The 9229-nt window shown below is 43.6% G+C and overlaps 1 protein-coding gene across 2 annotated transcripts in view; it reads right to left on the reverse strand.

Annotated features, from left to right (window-relative positions):
* Azin1 (antizyme inhibitor 1) overlaps positions 1–8870 on the reverse strand; it is a 31106-nt gene extending 22236 nt beyond the window's left edge. The window contains exons 1-2 of one of the 2 annotated variants that reach the window (XM_029547987.1): positions 8515–8858; positions 3703–3840 (exon numbers count right to left, since the gene is read on the reverse strand). The gene's annotated coding sequence lies outside the window, so the exon portion shown is untranslated. Of the gene's footprint in view, positions 1–3702; positions 3841–8514 lie in introns of both variants that reach the window. The other variant, XM_021216461.2, reaches the window with a different exon arrangement.
* Positions 8871–9229: the final 359 nt, after the last annotated feature.

The raw sequence follows: 9229 nt of genomic DNA on the forward strand, positions 1-9229 counted from the left end.
AGCTACAGTGTACTTACATATAATAAATGAATAAATCTTTTAAAAAAAATTACTTAATGGAATAAACTAGCTCAAAAATTGATGGTTGATTAAAAACCTTATCCTGAAACCAAGTGTAATAATAGTATGTGCCTGTAATTCCAATGCTGAAGCAGTACTGCAGTGATTTCCAGTGGGTACAATAGTGAGACCCTGTTATTATTTATAAATAAATGAATAAATGACAGGGAAAGGGAGAAAAGAAAACCCATCCTGATGCCCAATCCTGGAGACTAATAAGCACAAAAATACTAGTAGGGTACTGGAGACAGCTCAAATACAGTTCATACAGTCAAATAGCAAGGATTTCCATAAGGACAATGTTTTAAGTTCTTCTAAAAGTTCTTCAATTACTGTTCAGCAGATTAATCCTATGATTCTTCACTCTCATTCCAGTAACACAACTATCATATACAAAGAGACTGTATTTATTTTTAAGGCACTATATTTATTATTCTAGTGGAAACCCTCGAAACAATGTTATCTCTGGATTTATTAAGAACAATTATGTAGTACAAGTTAGATATTATGTAACACTCAACAAGATTTCTAAAACAAAACTCAAGAACATTAACACTAAATAGAACAATAAAAATAGCTTCAACTCAGCACAAATTCAGATTAAGTTTTCTCTCAAATTAGTTTGCACTTGGGGCAAGCCAAAAACATGTGCTCAATTCCAAGGACCTACATGGTGGAAGGTGAAACCAACTCCTACAGGTTGTCCCGTCTGTGGCATATGTCCATCCATCCATCCATCCATCCATACCTCAATAAACAAATGTAAGTATTTGCAAAAGAACAGATGCCATAAAACAGTCCTCTAATGTACCCTAATAATAATAAAGTCCAATACTTAATGAAGCAAAAAATTTGAGTTAAGTTTATCTTTAACTGTGGTCTCATACTACCAAGTCTGGTGGAGCAGGCCTTTATCCCTGCACTTGAGAGGCAGAGGCAGGCTGATCTTTGTGGGCTGTGAGTTCCAGGCCAGCCTGGTGTACATAGTGAGTTCCTGGTTGGCTAAGGCTATTTAAAAAAAAAAAAAAGTTTTTTCGACCTTATAGCTACTACCCTCTGCAAAGTACATACCCATACTTGAGTATGTCTCTCTCCTCTTCCCTGGAACACCTCTCATTTCTATTCTTCCCTACCTTAACTAAAATCTGTTATAAAAATCTTTTAATAAAGTGACAATATGACTCACCAGGAAAAGGTATTTGTCATGCAACCCTCGAAACCTGAGTTCAATACTCAGGATTCACATTGGGGAAGAATGTTTGGCTTCCACAAGCTGTCCACCAACCTCTGTTAAGTGTGCAGTGATGTGTGTACCACTTCACAAATGTAAAAAATAAACCCCAACTGGTTAAAATGAAACAAACAAATAGGACAGGGTCTCATGTGGCCCAGACAAGCCATGAGTTCCTGATCCACTATGTCCCTAATGCTTGGGCTGTGTAGATTGCAGGTCATGTGTGTACACATAGAGTCCAGAAGTAAGTTTCTCAAGAATCATCCACATTTTCAAACAAAACCTCTCACTGAACCTGGAGCTTCTCCATTCAGGCAACCCTGGCTAGTCAATGAGTCCCAGGATTCTTACCTCCACTGTCCCAGCACAGGATTGCCAGCTGTCAATGGTGGTATAGCACCATGGATCTGAGAGCACAAATCTAGCCTGCTTTATGTAGTCAGTTCTAAGCCAGCCAGAACTATAGTTAGAAAGACACTCTCTAAAAAATAATAAACAAACAAGTAAGTAGATAGATGGGCCTCTCGAACTTAAACCAGCTTGCTGAGAATATTATAGTTTGCACAGAGTTTTAAAATAATCCATGCACAGAATATCAAGTAGTCAAAAAATATCCTTGACTATCTGGAATATGGTATGCTGGGAGTCTCTTTCAAACCATTTGTTTCTACAAGTTTAATAGATGAAACAAATTATGAAATATACAACTCTTTCAAAAAAATAAAAAGCGAAACATTTGACCAGCAGGATATTCATTACTAGGAAAATGAGCTAAGACTGTTTTCACACTCATATGCTTTAGGATATAGCCTTACCAAATAGAGTGGCAGAATCTTTTGCTTTACCAGGGGGCTGGCAAGATGGCATCACAGGTACAGCACTTCTTGCCAAGCCTGAAGACTTGGATCTGATCCCTGGAACCCACACGGTAGAAGCAGAGCACTAAATCCTACAAGCTGCCTCCTCACTTTACACACACACACACACACACACACACACACACACACACACACACACACACACGGGAATGTTTTCTAAAATATCTCTGATGCTGGGGAATGTTGACTCAATGCAGCACATACATATACAGCATTGAGGAAGCCCTAGTTTCAATTTACAAAGTCTGAGCCTTTTCTGATTCAGCCAATACTTATACCTACTAATAGGTAACTGAATATGAGAAATTATATTCTAAAGTCATAATCCACTCTCCAAATTATATTAAAACCTGGATTAGGGCTGGCAAGATGGCTCAGCGGGTAAGAGTACTGACTGCTCTTCCAAAGATCCTGAGTTCAAATCCCAGTAACCACATGGTGGCTCATAACCATCCGTAATGAGATCTGACGCCCTCTTCTGGTGTGTCTGAAGTCAGCTACAGTGTACTCAGGTATAATTATAAATCTTTGGGTCGGAGCAAGCAGGGGACTGAACGGGGTTGACTGGAGGGAACAGAGATCCTAAAAATTCAATTCCCAACAGCTACATGAAGGCTCACCCCATCTGTACAGCTACAGTGTACTCACGTACATTAAATAGATAGATAAATCTTTATAGAGATGTGATACCTAACAATATATCCTTTGCATGTATATAATATGTGTCTCCAATGATAAGAGAATCCATCCAGAATATATGAAGATAAAAAAAGAGAGGGGCTGGTGAGATGGCTCAGCAGGTAAGAGCACCCGACTGCTCTTCTGAAGGTCCTGAGTTCAAATCCCAGCAACCAATTGGTGGCTCACAACCATCCATAACGAGATCTGACTCCCTCTTCTGGTGTGTCTGAAGACAGCTACAGTGTACTTACATATAATAAATAAATAAATAAATAAATCTAAAATAGGAAAAAAAAAAGAGAGAAAGAAAGATAGAAAGGAAGGTAGGTAACACAACAGGCAAACTGACTTGAGACACTTCAAAAACAAAACAAAACAACCCCCCCCCAAAAAAAAACACAAAAAACCCTGGACTGATACAATTTTTAAAGAGATTTTATTTTTACTTCAACTCAACTCTGGATGTATATGTCCATCTCTGCATATGAGAACGTGCGTGTGTATGCAGGTGCCAGGAAGTAAAGATGGGATCCTCTCGAGCAGTTATAGGCAGTTGTGAACAACCTAACATGGGTGCTGAGAACACAGTGCTCATAACCACTGAGCCTTGCCTCCAGACCTCAATAAAATACCTGAAGTACACTAAATATAGTACTCTTCATTATGCATTCAAGTCAAAGTTATAGTACATATAACCTCACCTTACATTTAACCTTACAAATAACCTTACATTTGTTATCTAATGTTTTGTTAATTTTAAGAATCTGAAGGAGACATAATTCCAAATTCTGAAAATTTGAAGCAGCATTTCAATTGTATTTATATCTCCTCAGATGTGAAGATACTTACATGGACAAGTTAGGAGATGGAACCCCCCTATCATCAGCTAGGTTCCCAAGGTGGCTCAGCGTTGAAGTCGAACTGCTCTCTATACAGCACTTCTCCTAGGCCTTCTGGGTAGTTGTATACTCGATCAGAAAGTTCGCCCTAAAGAAATAAAGAAAAATAGAAAGTTCTGTATTTTAAAAATTAGGCTGTAATTCAAACAGGTTGATTTAAGGAAGTTTTAGCTTATTTAATAGTGTTCTATTAAAGTGACATTCCACTTGTTTATGGTACCATATACTTGTAATCTCTACAGAGGCTAAGCAGAATATTTAATTCAAGGTCAGCCTAGGTTACATAGCAAGGTTTTTTTTTTTTTTTAAATAGCAAGGTCTTAAAATGACAAAAATGATTTCAAATATTCTAGCACAATCTTGGAACTATTTGGTCAAGTTCATATTATCCTTTGCTATAAATTCCTACTACAATACTAAAAAGTTAGACCTGGTGTACATATATTATGTAATCCCAGGATTTGTGCAAACAGATCAGGAACTAAGAGTTCAAGGTCATGCTTTATAAAAAACAAGAGCCTGAGACTAGCTTAGGAGACACTAGTGGGGTGGGGGTGGGGGGGGCTCTCCAAAAAGAAAGTAACTGGGAAAGCCCTGAGCAAGTCTATATAGCTTTTCTCCTTATTATCTAGTCCCTATAGACCTATTTCATTTTATTATCACCAGAAGCAAATGAATGTGAAGCTTGTCATACTACAAAAAAAAGTGCTAAATTTAGTGCTTTAGAAATGGTCATTTCAGGGCTGGTGAGATGGCTCAGTGGGTAAGAGCACCTGACTGCTCTTCCGAAGGTCTGGAGTTTAAATCCCAGCAACCACATGGTGGCTCATAACCATCCATAACAAGAACTGACGCCCTCTTCTGGAGTGTCTGAAGACAGCTACAGTGTACTTATATATAATAAATAAATAAATCTTTAAAAAAAAAAAAAAAGGTCATTTCGCTGGGCGGTGGTGGTACACTCCTTTAGTTCCAGCACTTAAGAGGCAGGTGGATTTCTGAGTTCGAGGCCAACCTGGTCTACAGAGGACAGCCAGGGCTACACAGAGAAACCTTATCTCGAAAAACAAACAAAAAGAAACGGTCATTTCGATGATAATGTTTTAACTGAGTGGGGTTAAAATTTACAAAGTGCTATATATACAATCTAAATCTATCATGTGTGCTTCAGTAGTTACTACTTTAAAGTACTACATCCTGATTATATTTCCTAAGAAGGGGGTAGTAAAAAGGGAACCAGATACTAAACTAGAAACTATATACAAGGTCAAGAGTTTGTAATTCTCAGAAGTACTCTATAACCTACCTAAACAGGATCTAGGCAACTTTAACAACGCAAAAATGTTCTACCTAGTGAGCAAAACTGACCACTGTTAAAAAGCATTCAGGGTTGCTGAGAACTCCTAACTGCTGTGTGACCCAGGTCTGTCATCTCCAGCACCTGAGAAGTAACAGCAGAAAGATAAGGAGTTGAAAACTAGTCTAGGCTCTATAAGTTGCTATCTCAAAACAACTTGCAAAAACTATGATATTCAGATTCTAAATAATATACTGACCTAGCAACTTTCTGTTACTGTACTATATATTGAACCCATGGTCATCATGGATGCAGGCATTTAAACAAACAAGCTATATTCCCATGTTTTAATCTATAAAACATTCTACTTCTTCAAACACCTACTTTTTAAAAACTATATCATGGCCAGGTGGTGCTGGCGCAGGCCTTTAATCTCAGCACTCGGGANGCAGAGGCAGGCAGGCGGATTTCTGAGTTCCAGCCCAGCCTGGTCTACAGAGTACTGAGTACCAGGACAGCCAGGGCTACACAGAGAAACCCCCGTCTCAAAACTAACTAACTAACTAACTAACTAACTAAATAAATAAATAAATAAATAAATTAGCTCATTCTTACCTCTTCTAAGGAATGTAACAATTATCCTAGATAAGACATTCTCCCTGTTTTATTCACAGCTATTATTTGCTGCTTATGGCAATTCAAGATCAATTCTGTGAAACACTGAGGACATTAAACTTTAGACACCAACTAATGTCCTTCAGTGATATTTAAACCTTTTCATTTAACAGAGATACTACTAGGAAATGAAGGCTCCCTGATTTTAAAGATATTTTAATAGATACTAAAAGTAGTGCATAGGGATGGACATTTACATACAGGGTAAATGCAAATGTTTATCTGGAGGAGAAAGTATAAAGGAAGGGGTCCGTGAACTGTGGATGAAAGAAAGGCAGTACTGAAAAACAAATTCCTAGCCAGGCAATGGTGGCTCACACTTTGAATCCCAGCACCTGAAAGGCAGAGGAAGTCAGATCTTTTAGTTCCAGGATGGAACTACAGAGGAAAGAAAAATTACTCTCCTGTAGAATGACCTGTGTAAATTGGGAAGAAGGTGGAGATGGGCTGAAAGGTCATGCAGCCTTAGGCTAACTGGCCCTAAACTCTTCTGTGGCCAAAGAGGTGAAATCCTGCCTCCATTTCCCAAGGGCTGAGACTACAATGAACGTGAGGGTTAGGATCACAGGTGTGCTGCTCACCTGGTTTATAGGGTGCTGGCAATCACACACAGGGCTGGAGATTCTAGGCAAGCACTTGACCAACTACAAATCTAGCCACCTTGACACTCCTCAAAATTGTTTTCCTCTTGGCACTATCTTTACAAATGTTTCTATCTTTGCAGATTTTCCACAAAAATTTTGTTTTTTTAGACAGGATTTCTCTGTACAGCCCAGGCTGTCCTCAAACTCATAGATCTGCCTTGCCCCAAGTGCTGGGATTAAAGGAATGCACAACTTCCCAGCAAAGTTTTTTTTTTTTTAAATCGGGCATATATATATATATATATATATACACACACACACATATATACACACACACACAATGGACTACTCAGAAACAATTTATTAACATAAAATATGCTAAATAAAAGCCCTCTGCACAAAAGCATGCATATCAATTGATTCCATTGAAGTCCCTTGATTTAAAAAAAAAAAAAAAAGGCAGGCTAGATGGGCCTCACAAGAACTGCTGTGAACTGTCACGAGAGCTAGATGAGGGTGTTAATGTTCTATGTCTTGACAGAGATTTAGATTATAAAGTTCTTTCTCCTCTTTGGACACAGGATTTTGCTTTATGTGACCATAGCTAGCTTCAAGAACTTCCTGAAATTACCGGTGTACAACATCCGGCATCACTTTGTTAAAACTTACTAAATACACGCCAGACTTATCCTGAACCTGGAATCCTAGCACCAGGCTGATGAGGGAGGTAAATCAGACTCAAGTCTGGGCTACAAAGTGACGTCCTGTCTCAAACAAACAACAAAAACTAATCATACAGTACAAATAAACAATGAGAATTTTACTGCCAATTTCTAAAAACTGGTATGAGTATGGAACTGTATTTAATGTATGGAAATACTAAAGTTAGAGCTATGAAGCATTTTGATGTCTGTAATGCAGACATCATAATGTAAGATGGCTGGAAGGTAAGTAAAATGTTAGCGGTGTGATCTAAATTGACGGTACCCTCTGAGTTCATTGTTGGGAATCATACTAAAACCTTAGAGAAAGAAACTGATTACTCGCTTCATCTTTATAACCTACAATTTTATGTAAACGTCCTTTCCTACTTAGGTGAATTCCTCAGGGCTTATTGGTACCAAGCATGCTTTCCTGTCCGGCCTATTTCAGCCAGGCTAGTTCACATAATCCTTTCCTGAGGAAGTTAATCAGCTCTCAACCAGGCTGAGCATATATTAATGATAAAACACCACAGGACAAGAACAAACTAACATATCCACCACAAAACGGAGTTCAATCTGCTCAAACATCCTGAGGCTGTAAACAGTGTCCCCGACTGCTTGCTTCGTTTAACCAGTTAACACACGTCCACGATACTTAATACCATAAAACGTTTAGCCACCACTAACTGCTGACAGCCAACAGAGTCCTTGATAAGCCTCATCAACCTACCCTTCGCCCTCTTTCTGTCCCGCGATCACAGCGAGGACCAGAAAACGAAGCCATGGTGACTAATCTCCAGGCTTCAGGAGGTGACTCGGGTAAGTGAAAGCGACTTGGCCCAATCAGGAGAGCCGCAGGGGCGGGTCAGCAGCGCCGAGGTTTCCAGAAAGGGCCAAAGGCCTATTCGCTTGCTACTTGACACCGGGGCTTCCCCGCCGCCGGCCCCGAGTGAGGTCAACTTTCCACCGCCAGAGGGGGAGCGCGCACTCCGCACCCCCTCCCCCGCCCGCAAGAATCCAGCCTCCTCCCAGCTGTCACCAGATGCCGGCTCGAGGCCCGCCCCGCTCCATTCATAACCCGGAGCCCCGGCCGCCGGAGCCCGTCCACTCCGCACCACAACCCCCTGCAGGCACGGAGACAGGGAGAGGGCGATGGGACCCCCAGCCCTCCGGGCTGCCGCCGGGCCCCCTCCCCGGAAACAGCAATGCACCACGGGAGCGGGGTGGGGGCCGCGTGCCGCCGAGAGGGAACGGCGACCACCGCCAGCTTGCCCCCTCGCTCAACCGCGGCCCCACGCGCACACGCCCCCCTCGCTCAACCGCGGCCGCCCGGGGTCGCGAGGCGCCGGCCGCCGCCCGGGCCACCGGCGGCCGCCGCCACACACACGCCGCCGGCCGCCATGTTCGAGGCCGCCGGCTGCGGGGCACTGCGGGGACACCGAGGGCGGCGTGGCCCAGCCCAGGCGCCGGACCCTCCCGCGCCCCCTAAGTGCGGTACTCACGTGAGATAACGGCCCAAAGAGTCGGGTAAAGCGTCTTCTCTTTTTCGGCGGAATTTTTAAAGAGGGATGTGGTTACCTTGAGCAGAAATACCCAAGGCGGCCTGGGCCATAGGCTGCGGGGACGACGTGGGGGTAAACGCGCGGCACCGACACCAGCTGAGCAGCAGTGGCGGCGGCAGCCGAACTGGAGAAATGGAGCGGCGCGAGAAAAAGAAGAAAGGCGCGAACTGGGTGGGGAGAGGATTCAGCCTCGTCACTACGCAGAGCAGCAGAGCGAGAAGGATGAGAAGAGCAGAGCAGGAGGCAACCGGGGAGAAAAACGGAAACACCGCGGCGAGAGTTGAGCCAGAGAGTGTGGGAAGGCGGTGCCAGAGACGCCAGTATTTATACTCGGGGGGCGGGGCTGTGACGTCACAGACGGCTGGTCGGCCGCGCGACGGGGGTGGGGCCTGTGCGGCCGGGGAATGTGGGAGGGGCGGAAGGGGAAGGACGGCCTTGCGCACTCCGGGGGCCGGAGGGCGGGACCACCGGGCCTTGCAGGTGCTGGCCGGCCGCTCGCTTCCCGCCCTCGCGCGGCCGCCGCGCCCCAGCGGGCTGCTAGCTCCGTAGGCGGGGCAGAGGGCGCGCGGCCCGGCGGATCGCAGAGCGCGCCCTCGCCCTTGCGGCGCCTGCGCGCCACGCTAGCAGCGACCGATCCGCTTTGTGAGCCGGCGGC

Source organism: Mus pahari, chromosome 17 (genome assembly GCF_900095145.1).
Source record: "Mus pahari chromosome 17, PAHARI_EIJ_v1.1, whole genome shotgun sequence".
Classification (NCBI taxonomy): Eukaryota; Metazoa; Chordata; class Mammalia; order Rodentia; family Muridae; genus Mus; species Mus pahari.